This window comes from Teleopsis dalmanni, chromosome X, assembly GCF_002237135.1.
Source record: "Teleopsis dalmanni isolate 2A chromosome X, ASM223713v2, whole genome shotgun sequence".
In the NCBI taxonomy this organism is placed as follows: domain Eukaryota; kingdom Metazoa; phylum Arthropoda; class Insecta; order Diptera; family Diopsidae; genus Teleopsis; species Teleopsis dalmanni.
In genome coordinates, this window is record NC_051848.1 from 74,575,731 (window position 1) to 74,592,785 (window position 17,055).

The following is a 17,055-nucleotide window of genomic DNA, read 5'->3' on the forward strand; positions in this document are numbered from 1 at the left end:
AATATATGTTCGAAATCAAAATTATAATATCTGCACCCATTACTAGGTTATCATTATTATTCTTATTGTCGGAGATAAAATGCAGAAACTTTAAGATTAATTATACTCCTTTCATGAACTTAGAGTAATTCTTTCAGCGTAACTTCATCAGTAAATTATAGTATTCTTAAAGCGTCTTATACATTACCAATAAATCATCATTAAATTATAGAATTCTGAATGTCTCTTACAAATAACCGAGTCCTAATACGTCATCTGATATTATGTTTTCATCAAAATGTTTCTTCTTTTTAAGTATATCAGTTCACGTTTTGCGATCAAGTCTGCAGGGTTCTTTCGGAGGTTTTTATTGGAGCTAATCCCTATTTATTTAAGTGCCAGCTTAGTCTACAATGTTCGGTAAGAACTTCTAACATTGTATTGTTTTGTTCTAATTTAGGTTCAATGCTTTTGAATTATAATTAACCTTATAAGTTATTCAATACAGTGTATTACAAGATTTATCTAACTGAATATATATTTCTTGTCTTTTCCATGATTAGGTAATATTTTCGACACAAACACAATCAATTATTGTCACTATTTCTGCAGGTCAGCACACAGCCTCCACGTAGGCCTCCTCTGGATAGCTGCAGTCATCTGTGCGTAGTGAAGTAATGTGTACAGCGAAATTTTCCTTATCAATATATGAGGTTATACGTCGGCTTTGGAACCCAACATTTAAAAAAACGTTTTAACGGAAACGAAGAGGTAGGCTCTGATAAGAAAACCTTATACTGTTGACGACACACGCAAACGTTATAAGCAACATGATTTAAAAATATAAGCCAAGGGTTGAGAAATTCGGAGAACAACGATTTGAGGGCACTCGGTACAACCAATTGACGACAGCAAGCAATTGATCGGGCTAGCTGGCGAAGACTACTCAACTAAATAAGTAAGTAATTAATTTTAACAAGAATTAACGCTCCTAAAAATTATGGTCAATTCAAAGAAAATTTTTTTAATTTGCATCTTTAGCCAGAGACTAGGAATAATAATTATAAAATATAATGTTAAGTTTGGAATAACTTAAACTCTTTGAAGGTATTTATCACTGCTGGAACGAGGCTAATTGTAGTATTATGCAGCCTAACAGTTCCACCTGTAAACAAACCGTTGTTTCAAAAGAAAGTTTCTTAATTTTATTACAAATTTTTATTACTAATTTTTGCAGCTCTGTTAAATACCTACCATGAACTTGACCGAATTCTTCCGATCCTCTTGTCTATCTTCAAATTGCAATAGTGAGAAATTGCAAATAAATATTTGAGTAAACCAACCAAGTATGTTGAGAAACGTTGAGTAAGAAATTCTGGTATCTTAATTTTTCGCACATAAATTATATTTAATTAAGTATTAAGTATACATGCAGAGACGGTGCTGCAATAAGCTCAAGTGGATCAAATCCAAAAGTGAACAAGAAATGAGCTTGCATAATGGAATTAGGAACGCAATTAGGCCAGCCACCATTCCTCTGAACTTTTGTTCGGTCGCTGGCAGCCGCACAGACCTAAATAAATAACCTCCGGAGGAGCGGGGGACGCTGCATTAGGGCTTCTTCGGAACTCAACTGAAATTAAGTAAATAAGCCAGCAGCACTTTTTATTTCTGTTTATTCAACGAGATTAAAGCCAACGCAAATGTTACGTCGGTCCGCCGTTGCGCGGGGGTGAAGCAAATGCCATGCGGTTACCCAATTTCTGCCAAGAGCTGTTAAAGCGATAAAAAATCATCTTGGGATTTGAGAATTAAGTGCCATTACAAATAATAATTGCATTACAAAAGATATTACGGATGCGATAAGATAATTTTGTATGCCTTGATCTTAACTAATGTAGTTGCATTATTGCTTAAATACAAAGTGAAGGAGAAACGCAATTAAATTACACTAGCACAAATACTTAATTCTTGAAACGAAGTCATATTCCGTAATAATGGATACACTTATCTTAAAAGTTGTAGACAAGAAACATTCATATACCTACTCTTCTATACGATTTGTTTCTTTCATTTCTTCAACGTGCATATTGACTTCCGATGTCAATACATTATTATTTTTCAAATAAAGGTGTGATATAGTAAACAGAGACATTAAGATTGATATAAATCGGTTGCATAAATTCCATAGAAATGTAATTTCTTAATTAAACTTTCTCAGAGAAACCACAATTTATTTTCTAGTATTTTTAGTTACTGATTCATATGTGTGCGTCCTGTTCTGATACATCACATACCTCTCTAATTAAGAAGCTATCATATATTATGTATTTTATCAACCATAAATGCAGTTATTTACTATGACTTGGCGTTGTTCAAACGGTTCAAGAAAAAAGTTAAAACATTTGTTTATAAATTTTTTCTTGAACAAAACTTCAAATACGTTTAATGCCATGTTCCTACTTTGAACCGATCTAGACATAATTCTTAATAGAATAAAGATTGAAAACTGTTACTGATGCAGTCACTCAAATTCGTATATAGGTCAACAATAGAAACAGAATAATCGAAATTGTGGAGTATATGAGAATATACACATGCAAAAGCAATTATGCTTTGATTGCCTATAGCGACTTCCGCTATGGTATCAACGTACCCAATATAACAATTTTAGACATACACTCACACATACTCTACACTTTATTTACTAAGATGGGCATAACAACCACTCCTGTCCTGACGCCTCTGATGCTTGTACGCCTTCTCCAGGCGCGTATATCAAGTGCGGTTAGTGCTACCTCAACTTAATCACTACACGGAAAGCACGGTTTACTTCCACGCCTTCTTCCATCAAGTACTGCTTCAAGCACCTTTCGCATCTTTCGCTGAAGTGAACCCGCTGAATTATGTCAATGTCATGATAAAACTCGTAGACTACAGATGCGGTAGTAGTCGCTAACTCGTGGAAAACCAAAAACCAAAAACTTTTCTTTCGAACACTCTTAGTGCTACATTATCATTCTGTGATAACGTCCATGCCCCTGCGCCGACCCAAAGCACAGGTAGGATGAGCGACCTATAGTCTTTTTGCTGGAAAGAGCATTTAATCACAATTGCGTGCAAAACCCATAGCAACATATATTGCATATGGTGATTTTTCATCTGATCTCCAGACTGATATCATTGTTGTTTGTTATGGCATTGCCAAGATAGATGAAATTCTTAACAGATTCTATAATATAGTCAGCAGGCACTAACACGAGCGAGGCATACATCAATTAGTTGCCAACATATACTTCAACATATACTTGTCTTTACTCACCGGTAAGCCCATTTTTGTAATATATGAGCTTAGTAACATATAATATACTGATTCCTTTTAATGAGATGGTGCTTTGGTCTATGATGCTCGGAATACAATTCGATAAGACTTTTATTATCATCCTGGCTCCATGCACTGATTCTATTTAACTCTGTGTTAGATATATGGATAATTGTTATAGCCCGTATTTGGGTTTTAATTTGAGTATCAAATTATTTTGAAACTCTTCCCGGTACCTGAATTTTTTCACTATGTACGTGTTCTCAAGCTAGAAAATTTATTCAATATTGTACTCTTTTCTTTGTGAAACAGTCATTACTTCTCATTACTTTTCATTACTTTTGTGACCCATATATTCCGGTACATATCACAAAATTTTGTAGTTGTGTGGTACGACTTTATATTAGAACAATAGGTATGTTAGTTATCCCACATTCTTCTATAAGTTTTAATATTGTTCATGTGAGTTCGCTTGAGTGTCAGTAATTCTATTAATTGCCTCTTCTTTATCAGCCGTTATAAGGCATTTACTAGCACAGGTTTTGATAGCAATTACTTCTATCCATAGTGAAGTTGAATATTTGCAAATGGGGAAAGATTTTTGAAATGAAGATCCTTCTAACTGATGAAGTGTTGTTATCCTCAAGTTTAACTATATCTGTATATTAGACTTATAAATCTGGAATAGGTACTATTGGTTTAGATTTTTCGCAAAATTTTCTCAATTGGAACTATTAATCTTAAATTTATTTACAATTTTTATTTAAAATGGGAAACGTGAAATTTGATTTCACGATCTGGTATTTGCCTGTAGATGGTCTCACTACAAATATGTTACCAATTTTTGAAGAATCGTAATTTATATCGAACATCCCTCGTATATATTGAGGTACGTTGGGCAAGTTCACACATAGTGGTCTCAAAATATTCCCTTTTGTTTTAAAGTAATATATGTATACATAAAGTTAAATTAAATTTTTATTATTTAAATTATGGAAATAATCAATTGTCTATTGTCGTATCGATCATGCGATCCATTACTCGATGATCACTTCTGTCTAATTTGAGTGAACATTGTTCGGTGCCTGCAAATAAAATAACCAGTTCGACTAATGTTTGAAATTTTTACAATATTTTTTGCTGGAATATATAGAGCAGACTTTAGCCTATATAAGTATAAACCAGTATATCCTGCAGTTGAAACGAATAATTCATTTTGTGTGTAGTTCATAAACAAAAGTATGTTTTTATGATTCACGTATCTACTTGTGCATATGTTTGTATATATGTATATATATATACATATATATTTTTTTTTAATTTAGTTTTTTTATTTGTATATATTTATTTTTTTGGTTTTGAACCAAATGCACAGTTATAAAAAATCAAAACACACATGCAATTTCGCTTAACGAACTGTTACCAATAAATTACTTTACTCTTCTCAGTTAGAAAAAAAAATTGTTCCCACTGGCTTGATCACAACCAAAAAATTTCCCTTTTCTGTTTGGGTTTAATTAACTGAATTCGGTTTTGGTATTTTGTTGTTTTGTTGTTTGTTGTTTTGTTTGTAGGCAATATGTAGTACCAATGGAATAGCATTTCAACTACTCAGCCAGCATGCTCATTACTAGTTTAAATGTCTGTTAGCAGAATAGCAAATAAGCACAAAAAAGGCTAAGAAGAGAGCGCAAAGAAGTCTGCTTGTTATACGATACAAGTCGAAACGAAACGGGTAAAATGAAACACAAAAAGAGATACGCAACTGAGCATGCTGAAAGTCAAAGGTGCCATGGAGCTCAGTTACAACACGTTTGTTAAGCGTACTTATTTGAAATCAGTTCTACAACGACTGCCGACCGAGTTGGCACGGCAAAATTGAAGATTTGCAATAGAAGCTAATAGCGAGTGTGGATGCGAGTGCGGCGGTTTACGGTGAAAAACTTTTTTCAATTTGTTGTTTTTCTAAAAGAAATGTAAAACAAAACACGTAAAAAGTGGCGGAAGACCCACCAGTAAAAAGCTTCTTGAAGGAAAATTTGAAAAGTTACAAATAACATAAAAATGTTGCGAAATGAATTAAAATTCTGAAAATTAGTTGCAAATATGTAACAGTTAATATAGTGAAGAATAATTATTTACGATTATTTACGAAATAAAATAAAATTAAAAAAAAAATTTGGTTTTCTTAAGCAACAAATTATAATTAAAATAATATTGAAGTTTTATAAACAAATAAGAAAATTTTGTGTTTTTATGAAAGAAGTGTGCTCGAGAAACGGGTTTCTTGTATTTCTGTTGTTACTGGTTACGTAGATTTTGTGTTTGGGATCTCAGGAATAAAATTGCTTCTGTGCTGTGGTTATAAATTTAAAAAAAAATTGTGCTTAAATATTTAATAATTATGTTACACTGTGGAAATTACATATAATTAATTTAAATCAAATAAAAATATTGATTTTGTTTTGTTTAAAACCCTGCAAAAAAAAATTTATGAAATTTAATAAATCACAAAAAAAAACGAAAAAAAAGTTAACTGTTCAGCGTTCATTCAAATTGTGTTTGGCCTTTTGTTTACAAAAATCGCTAAAAATGTTATTTATTGCAGTTATTTACAATTAATCACATGAGCAGGAGGTAAGCAAACAAAAAATAAATATATTAACAAAAATTTATATTAAATAAGTTTAATAATTTTGCTTATAAGAATTTTAATATAACAAGAATCACAAAAAAAAATTATTAAAAAGAAAGCCAAATGAAAGGTCCTAAATATGGTAAACAAAACAAAAACAACTCAGCCAGTTGTGTGGTTTTTCTAGCATTTGTGCTGCTTCTGCATTTATTGTTGTTGTTGCTGTTGTTATTTCTTTTTTGTTTGGTAGTTCTTTTTAATGGTAGGAAAAGGCCAGCAATTGAAAATGCAGCCAGGAGACGAAATTAATGGCTGTAGTTATTGTTGTTGTTGTGATAAAAACATGAAAAACAAACGGAAGAATTGCGAATTCATTAAATTTGCATAAACTTATGTTCAATGCAGTGTTGCCAATACGGAAAGAAAATAAATTTTCATTTTATTTTTGTTCAACAAATTCAAAAATTCAAATCATAACATTTTCGTGACGTTAATGATTTTTATTTATTAATTTACATGAATTTGAATAAAAAATTATTTTCTTTTTATAAAAACCAAAAGAAAATTCAAATGTTATTCTGTTAAAGATGTGGCCCTTTAGAGTTTTTGGTTTAAAATTTGAACCTTTCATATATCACTAGATTTTGTGTTCAACGTACTGAGCGTTGCTGTGGTACGTTCAAAGTATCAGTTAAATATGCAATTAGAGTATATATCGGAAACACATCATAATATGCAAATATCCAATTTGACGCAGTATCAGTAATTTATCATTATAAATATAAAAATTTAACAATTAAAAATAAAAATATAATTAATTAATTCAATTATTCTATAGCTGATTTATGATTTCGTTCTAATATAAACACAGCAACGAAATTTGTTAATAAACTTACACAACAAATTAACAAAAAAACTTCATAAAATTCTGCGAACAATAAAGTCAAGTACGGCTTTGGGTCACTTGGTTAAAGAGCGCTGACTCTGAGCTTCAAATTTAGCAGGGCACGAGTTCGATTCTTGGTACTTGCAGTCTCAAAAAATTATTCACAAATAATTAAATACAAGAATTATTTCCACGACCACTGATGATGTACCAATACTCGAAACAACTGTATAGTCAGCCAAAAATTCAATTAATTAAAATAATATAATATGAACTTTTGTTGTTGTAGTTCACTACTGTTCTAAAAACCTCTTTACACAAATTTAATAAATATTTGTGTATATTTGAGCTACTCGTGTACATTTTGATATATAATAATAATAACAATAAATCTAATTTGTAAATTTATTTTACTTCTTTGCATCAGTTTTTCTGGCAATTATATTTCAATCTGAACCTATTTTGTCAGCTCATACTCGTATAGCTATATACCTAATTTGATAGAAATCAATTATAGTTTAATAAAATAAAAATCTGTTACAATCAAGTCCAAAGTTTATAGACAATTATTTGTGGCTGAATGTTATGCTTATAAGTCAGCTATATCTAAAACTGAACCGAACTGTTCACTTTTTGTGTCAGTATGTGAATTAACTGTATGTAGTTGAATACTAAATTTAGGGGACATTCCTAAACAAGCCAAAGTGTTTTCTAAGCAACCATATATAAATACATCTAAATATATTTACAATAATATTTTATAAAATTTGTATTTAAATAAATAAGACAAGTTTAATTTGTTGTTATTATGTTAATCAAATATATCGTGTAGTTGTAACACATGTTTGAAAACTTTATAAGTGAATTTCACGAAACTTGTCGGAAGGTCCCTGGCAACCTGCTTAATAACTAGCACTTTAATTTGTTAGAGAATTTTTCTGATATTAATTTTTCTTAGTTTTTCAAAGCTTTCAATGCTGTCACTTGGTAAACTTTATAACCTCCTTAATAAGTTACAACTAGATTTGTTTGAGAACTTAAGTCTTCCGATATTAATTTGTAATAGCTCTTCTAGATTTTCAAAAAAAGATATTTTAAAATTTTGACTATATGCTTGCCAAAGTTGTGTATCTATAAAAATTGTTCCACAATCTTTCTGAAGCTGTACACCTATATAAGTGACAGTCTTGATATTTGAGAATTTTGTGTTTGAAATTTTTTTAAAACATGTTTATGTTTTAAATTCAATATGTCTTGTAAGTCAATGTCTCTCATTACAATTTGTGTACTGCATTGTTCTGGCATTTCGGACCGAATGCACTCAATTTTTAAACGTTTTTTAAGTTGTTGATGTATTTTATTTTCCAATATGCTTTCTCTTTTATTTTACACTGCTTTTTTCTAGTAAGCTTTTTAATTAATGCTGTCGTTTTGATTGCTTAAATAACAAAACATCATTTACTATAAAGAATTTTTAAAGTGAAATGCAATTACATATGTTTTATTTTCGGTCCTCTAAAACATCATGACTTTGTTCTTCAAAAGGCTTTTATATTAAAAGCATATGTAATACCACTAATTCTATCCAAATATAGGCAAATTCAATTTTTTAACAAAATTTCGAAAAATGTTATTTTATCACTAAATGGAAGATATATAAAAACAAGGCAACAGCCAATTATAATCTGTAATTAAGCAATATTTGGCTAAATATACTTGTTTCTATGAATTTAAAGTGCTAATAAACATCACTGTTATGCTTTATTTATTTTTTACAGACAATTGTAATTTATTTACAGCATTTACAGTAAGCTTAAGGTTGAACTTTAGTGAAGTTATTGATGGAGACTGGAGTTTTATTATTATCTGGAAGGATTTAAAATTTATTTTGTAATGTTATGGAAAAAAATATTAAAGTTGTTTACTTAAAGAATATTATTTTTATAAATCATTATTATTATTTATTATTAATAGAATTAATGAGTTAATGGAATCCTTAAAGTTATGTACTTAAAAAAACTCTGTTGTTATTAATACTATGTCTTACTTTTAATTAATAGGTAACAGTATTAAACAACATCTGAAAAGATATTAAAAATATTCCAGAGTAGGAGTAACTTTTATTTTTAGGTTTTAAATTAATTGTATTATTTACAACCGCTAAGATTTTTTAACAGCACCAATAGTAGAATATCCATTAAAAAGCGAATTGTTCAGTACGTTCTTGATATATTAATTATTGCTGCTAATCGTTCATTATTATCAGCTTACTAAACAATTTTTCTATTATACAATATACGTATATAACACTCGAATAGGCGATAAATTGTTTTTGTTGCTAGGGTTTCAATTCTATTGTTTAACAATATAATTTACTGCTAAGACAATTTTGAGAAGAAGTTATTTTCTCTAAAATATTTGTATGTTAGACTCTATCTCTAATTTTGTCAATTTTTCATTCTTGACATATATTGTTGTGTACTATTATTCACAGACTGTCACTTAGACTTTGCTAATTATTAGCGAAGGTACCTTTATATAATTCCAGTTCCATATATATGGGTTCTCAGTGAATGTGAGGTGAAATACGTCAATAAGAAATTGCTCAAGTATTTGAAGAGTCTTTGTACGAATAAACTTTCTTGTAGCAACAATCCTTGGTGACACCCGCTGAGAATATTAAATCAGAAATCAGTAGACCCAGATTTCAGTCATTATTAGCTATTTCAAACTCTCATCTAAATATATATATTTATAAAAATATATATAAATATATATATATATATTATTATATATAATATAAAATATATAAAATATATATATATATATATATATATATATATATAAATAAATATATATATTCTTCCCTCACAATTAATTGTAAGTCTTAGTATGATATATCTTATTATATATTAGTATAATATATAATATATATATAATATATATATAATATATATATAATATATATAACATAAGTTTATCCGCATTGGCCTATTGCATCCAGTATATAAGTAGTGAAAAATAGAACATTTTTCTGCAATTCGAAACTTCAATTTTACGAAAGATACTTTTGCCACTTTAATCTCTATGCTGCCCACACTTACTTGTGCTGTATAATATATTGCTAACTGGTATAACAGTCTAATGCTTGTGCATTAGACTCAAAAATCTGCTTAAACCCTGTATATGCTTAACTATCTATATCTTTTCATGTACATATATAGAGATTTCAAAAGTGTAGTTCATTGCTTTTTAGCAGTTTATAAGGATATTTATCGAAGCCTTTTTTTAGTGTCTTTTTAAAATATTAAGCTAAATATCAATGAGAAGAAACCACTGGACTTAAAAACTTTAATTTTCCCATTAAAAAATATACTGAAGTCAAATTGATATGACGTTCATATATTTCAAAAACAGTAAGTGTATTTTTATTTAAATATAATTTTTAAAGTAAGTTATATATAATAAAATAAATAATGGAAATATCTGAACAGTGATACTTAACTTTTAGAATATAATATCTTTATAGTTGATCTGTGCATCTGCATATATATGACTATAAACGCCTATATACGTATATATGTATATGTACTTTATTGTGCACAATTTAAAAATATAATTAAATGAAAAAATAAAAAAAGTACTCCATTAACAGGTGTTTTGTCTTTGTGCTAAAATTTAATTCAATTTAAATAAGTTTCCCTTTTCTTTGTGCAGTTTTATTGACAAAAAAAAAGTATCTGAGATGCGAGATACACAATACGAAATGCAGACAAATTAAAAAAAGGAAAGGTTAAAAAAACAGTCAGACATGCTGGTTCCCAATAAAAATCTTACAGACCATCTCCTACAAGCATTTTGCCTCACTATTGTCCGTTTCTTTTTTTTTTTTTGTTTTAAATAATATTGAAGTAGAAGTAAAATCCCTTTGTGTTTTTATTTCACTTTTATTTTCATATGTAAAGATACATAATTCGTAGGCATTGTATTGGTTTGAAAAATACTCATGCATTCTGCTTTGTGCTGTTTGTAGACACATAATATTATCTTTCAAATTTGATTTTCTAAATTTGAAGAAAAAAAATCTCTTCAATTTTTTAATGTGAACAATACATACTTTAGTCTATATATATATGCTCTTATTTCTTAATTAAAATAATTTAGTATTTCTTCAGTAATAAGTATTCGATGTTAAATTATGCACATACATACCATATCATATCATATTATATTAAATTAATAACACATTATGATATTAATTTCATTTCTTTTATTTTACATGTTGAATATGTAATGGTCTTTACTGGCAAAAAACTAATATTCTGACAATATTTATTACTGTTAAAGTACTGATTTCTAAACAAAATGACAACGCAACTCAATATTTATCTAATCTGTGTCCCTAGTCATAGGGATATTTTCGACAATTGCAGAGCAGACGACCTAGTCAGTAAGGGTGCTTCAGGGCCTCACTTGAAGCACCTAAGTAATCTGAGCATATCGTTAACATCATGCAAATTGTTATTGAGTTCTTTCTGTACTTAAATTTTTAATAAAAAATGGAATGACTCAACGATATGCAGACATCTGTATGCAATCTAGCCACTTTCCAGTAAAAGGAAATCCAATATTTTCATTGAAAAGCCCAATGGAAATATCAGTCTTATGATACGTTTACTTACAGGTCACTGCAGACTAAGGAACCATGCTAAAATATTGAATCTTCTATTCAATCATACCTGTCGCAGCTGTGTGGAAGACGATGAAAGTGCCTCTCATCTACTCTGTCTTTCCCCAGCTGTTGCACGGTGACGATACTTACTTAAACAGAAGTACTATATTTTTCTATGGTTTTTTAATTTTAATTCATGTACTATCGTTACACGAGACGATATTTATCTTTTTTATTATAATATTTTCGATTTTGTTCATTCTCCAACTATGGCATTATGCATTATACAAAGCCTTCAAAATTATGCAACGTCCCATGCGTTCATCACAATCCCTTGCCATTTTTAACTGATAGGTAAAAGTGAAGTATAGTATTAAATTTTTATTCAAATTTTAGAATAGTTCTAGAAGGACTGTATATAAATTTTACACAAAAATTAATTTAAATTTCTTTATTTTGGCTTTGTAAAAATTCGCTTTGAGAAAAAATTTATTAATTATTAATTATTATTATTTATTTATTATTATTATTATTATTTATTTATTTATTATTACTATTTATTTATTATTATTATTATTTATTTATTATTAATATTATTTATTCATTTATTATTACTATTTATTTATTATTTTTATTTATTTATTGTTACTATATATTTATTTTTATTCTTTATTTATTATTATTATTTATTTATTATTACTATATATTTATTTTTATTGTTTATTTATTTATTATTATTTACTTATTATTAATTTTAACATTTAAAAAAAAACGAATTTGATTTTAGTTGTACAATATTATTTCTTTTGCGTCAATAATTTTTTGTTTCATTATTGTTTGGATATATTATTCTATGAAGTCAATTTATTCTCTAAAACAATATATTCAAATAATGTTAAAATATTTAGGTTCTATTTAGAACAGTGCCTGAGTAATGCAAAACTGAAATCATTTTATTTGAAATTTATTACACTATAATAAACTGTATCTAAATTCTTTTCAGTTTATTTTTTTTTTTATTGAAACCATGTATTTCCTACATTCATATCTTCTATTCCAAGCCAAAAGTTGTACTTATCATGTGGCTGCAGTGATTAGAATTAAAGATTTGTTTAGTTATACCATTATCATTTTTTAAACATTATGGGCCAGTCATACCTCTAGATCAATTTGCATACCATAAGTGATGCAATTTTGTAAATGTAATGGGGTCTTTCGCCAGTTTCTTTCAATACCCCAGTTGAAATAATTTTGTGGGTTGGCATTCACGAATCGAAAAAATACCTTCTTAAAGAAAACTCGACGCGAAAAATCGTTATCATTTTTGTAATAAGTTTTTTACAATTTTAACGTACGAGTATTATCAAATATTCGGTATTAAAAATGGCAGACCTTAAACTATATAATTAATGCCTTGGGTGACAGTTTCGTTTGATGTACATCATTGACATAGTTACAAATAAATCAGGACCACGAAATGGATAAGCCTTTATATATATAGTTTACATGATTTTTAACTGCGTTACAAATCTCTTAAGCGATATTTAAAAAATAGTAAATTGTTTTACATACATTTATTTTTAATAAAAAATCAAATAATACAGTGAAATTCCCCTAACTCGAAGTACCCTAAGTCGAATTATTCCACAACTCGAACTCCTATGTACGAACTTTGAATTTTCAACACCTCTTCCTTGTATTTTTTTCTCCATAAGTCGAATTCTCCTAACTCGAATATTTCCGTAACTCGAAGTAAAAATTCACATAATTTTTTAGCATTTCCCTTTAAATTTATCTCCACAACTCGAATTTTTGGTTTTGCCTTTATATTTTCAAATCCTTTGTCAGTTACTTTTCTAACTTGCGCAACATTATGGGATTCTATATATTTTATATTGTATAAAACTTTCAGCGATACTAAGATGGCTAACAGCTGCTCTTATTATTGTAAATTTCCTTAATGCGATGATGGAGTTGTGCTTATTAACAGTGAAACTGTAGACTTCCAATCACAAACATGAGTAAAACAAATGTGAAATGTTTGACAATCCCGGAAAAAATTGATTTAATTATTGAAGTAGAAAAACGTGACAGAAAGAAAAAAGATATAGCCGAAAAATATGGAATTCCTTATCAACGATTTTCTGTAATAATAAACGTCACCGGATTACAATATGTAAATATAATGACGTGGAGGAAGCTTTATTACAATGGATAATTACTGCAAGAGCAAAAAATCTACATCTGTTCGGTACTCTTATTAGAGAAAAGGTAAAGCAGTTTGCAGACGCAATTTCCGCAAATAAAGAAGCGAACAAGACAATTTGAACATTTATCCATTTCAAACCAAACTCACCGAATGACATATTCCAATTAAATAAAATTACGTGTGTATATTTAAATCATTATAAATACTTTGAAAATTTAAAGTAGAGTGGTAAAAACTAAAAAACTGTAAATGATTATTTTAAATAAAAAATGTTTGGTAGAAAAAATATTTTCTCTATAACTCGAATTTTCCCTCACTCTAACTTTTTTGCTTTCCCCTTGGAATTTCACTGTAATTAAAATCTGATAAGTTTACATATATATATAGTTTACATGATCTTTAACTGTGTTACAAATCCCTTAAGCGATATTTAATAAATAACAAATTGTTTTATATATATTTTTAATACAAAATCAAATAATAATAACTAAATATATTAAGTAAATAAATATATTATAATAATAATAATTAATAAATATATTAAGTAAACCACTTGAACTTATCAAAGTTTTTCTATAAATTCGGCTAAAACGAAAATTTCAAAATTTCAATTGCGAAAAACCGACTGTAAAAACCAGTTTTATATAAAAACGTTTACATTTGCCCAGAAAGCAAAAGAGCAAAAACTAAAAAGAAAACGGTCTAAAATCGCAACTTCCTTCTTAACCGCATATCGTACATTTTTTATTTTGTATATTATCTGCAAAAGAAGAACAAAAACAAAAACAAAACCAATTTAGTAAAATACAAAAACAAAAAAAAAACTATTAAGCTTACATTTGAAAGCAGAGGACAGAAAATGTTAAGGCATAAAAACAGGGCTTAAAGCAAAACGAATTTTAAGCAAACCGAGAAGGAAAAGAGCAGAAGCTGTAAGAATCTCTCAGATCGAAAGGCGTAACATGACTGCAACAGCAGTCAAGCCACAGCAGCAACAGCACAAGCTGCACGTTTTTGTCGATAAAAAACATTACATTACGAAAAGGGGTCAAAAAGGAAAAGAATAGTGTTGTAGCAGAAACTGTTACTAAATTTTTGCACTGTAATCATGATCATCAGACTGATATCGTTGGTACTGCAGACTGCAGCTCATTCGGAACGAACTGTCTTAGTAAGTGGGAAGTACTTTTACAATATTAATTGGCATTATATACACAGTGGTGGATTTATTACTTTATTGATCAAAACGTAATTCATTAACACAATTTACGTGTGCAGCAGCGACTATATGCTTGAAAAGTGCGATTTCTTTTTAAATATTACTTACTTACATCGTTTATTATTAGGAAAATATTAATTATGCATATCAATATCGAATTCTCATTTAAATTGGTTAAATTTTAAAATAGTTAGTTTTTTAATCATTTTTATTATTATTATTTTTTATTTATTTAAATGCATTAAGGGACAACCCTTTATTGCAGTATCTTAAACCTAACCTAACAAAAAATATAAAAATTAAATAAAAAAATAAGAATAATTGAAATACTATAATTAAATATGTATAGATATTCTTTTCTTAAATATTTTACGTGAATTTTAATATTAAATAATTGAATAAATAATATAATATAGACGATAGAACAAAGAGGATGACATATCGTAGTCCTGATGATGACTCTCAAGGAGAATCGAAATATATAATATAATAAAAAATATTAAACGTTTAATTATTTAACAAGAAGGGACCTACAGCCGGATTAAAAGTGTATTAAAAACCATAATTGAATTTCTCTTATATCGTTTTCGGTTTTCGGTCATTATCGGTCTAAATTTACTCTCTTACTGTAATTTTTGGCTATAAGTTTGCGACTCAAACGAACATGTTTAGGGTGATCCCAAAATTATTTGACAGCTACACACACGTAAGTTGACAAATCAGTACCACTTATTTTTTAATTTTTAGCTTCATTTCTTATATAATTATAATTAATTTAAATTTACAAGTAAATACAATATTTCAAATATTTAAAGCAGCTGTTAATTTCAGGGTAATTATTATTCTGGCAAAATAATTAAGTTTTATAAATTAATGCCAAATATTATACATTTTGCCTGAGATGAAAACTGTACTAAAAGTAAGTCGCGGGTAAAAAAGGTACTCTAGATTTACCAATCGAAAATGACATTAGATTCGTTATTTCATTTTTGTGTGAGATTTAAATATTTTTGTGTGAAAATATGCTTAATACTCATGGTTTATTCATTTTATATAATGATTTAATTTATTTATTTTTATTTATATATTAAAATATACATACATATTGAATTTATGAAGATCACTATAGACTATAGTCGAAATATTGGTGAAAATAAATCATAATTTTTAACAATATTTTTAAAAGCCCTAATTTAATTAGCCCTTTCAAAAAAAAAAAATAATAAAAAAATAAAAATAAATGTGTAATATAATAATCACATTGTCCGTTATATACTACACTTAGAAGAAGAAAATAAAAATATGATCAAGATGGAAGACTGTTTTCTACATTTAATCCGTTATGCTTTTTATACATGGGCAGACACACTTGTTAAAATCCCTTTTAGATTTAACCCTGGTTGTTGTGGAAGGAACGTGGATGCATTTGCAGTATTTACCAAGTATAGAGTGTGAAGAAATGGTTACCAAAAATGAAAAGTTTCAATCAAATAATATCTCAATACTTGATTCAATTAGCTTAATTCATATTTTAACTCATTAATTTTTAGTTCATTAAATAATATTTAACTTGATGCTTAAATATCAGATTGTTCAAGTACTATAACACTTAAATGCTTCAAAGTGATTATTATACTACTTAAATAGTTCAAAGTGTATATTATGTATATAGTAATGGTTAAAATTAGTTTATTTTTAGAGAAGTTTCTACAAATTTTGTAAATCTAAAATATCAAGAATTTTTTATTCTTAGAATATTCTTTGATACACTCCACCTACATTAGCATGATTTTTATTTATTAATATGGTTAATATTATAAAATGTTATTCGTTAATATTTCTCAAAAGAAAGTATTTGTTTCTTCCATCAAAGAATCAGCTTCCATATTTATATCGAATAAATTGGAAACTCTCTGCATTATTATGAAGATATGGTACATATGTGTGTTTTTAGAGGAACTTCGAAGATTTCCCATACTTTATAACATTCATTGTTATACAACCATATATGTATACCATATATTTAATGAAAACATGTTCAATACATGATTCATTATCTTATAGTTATTGTATTTATTGTATTTATTATGTATTATACATACTCTCTATCACTTTCACTTCAATATAACTGAG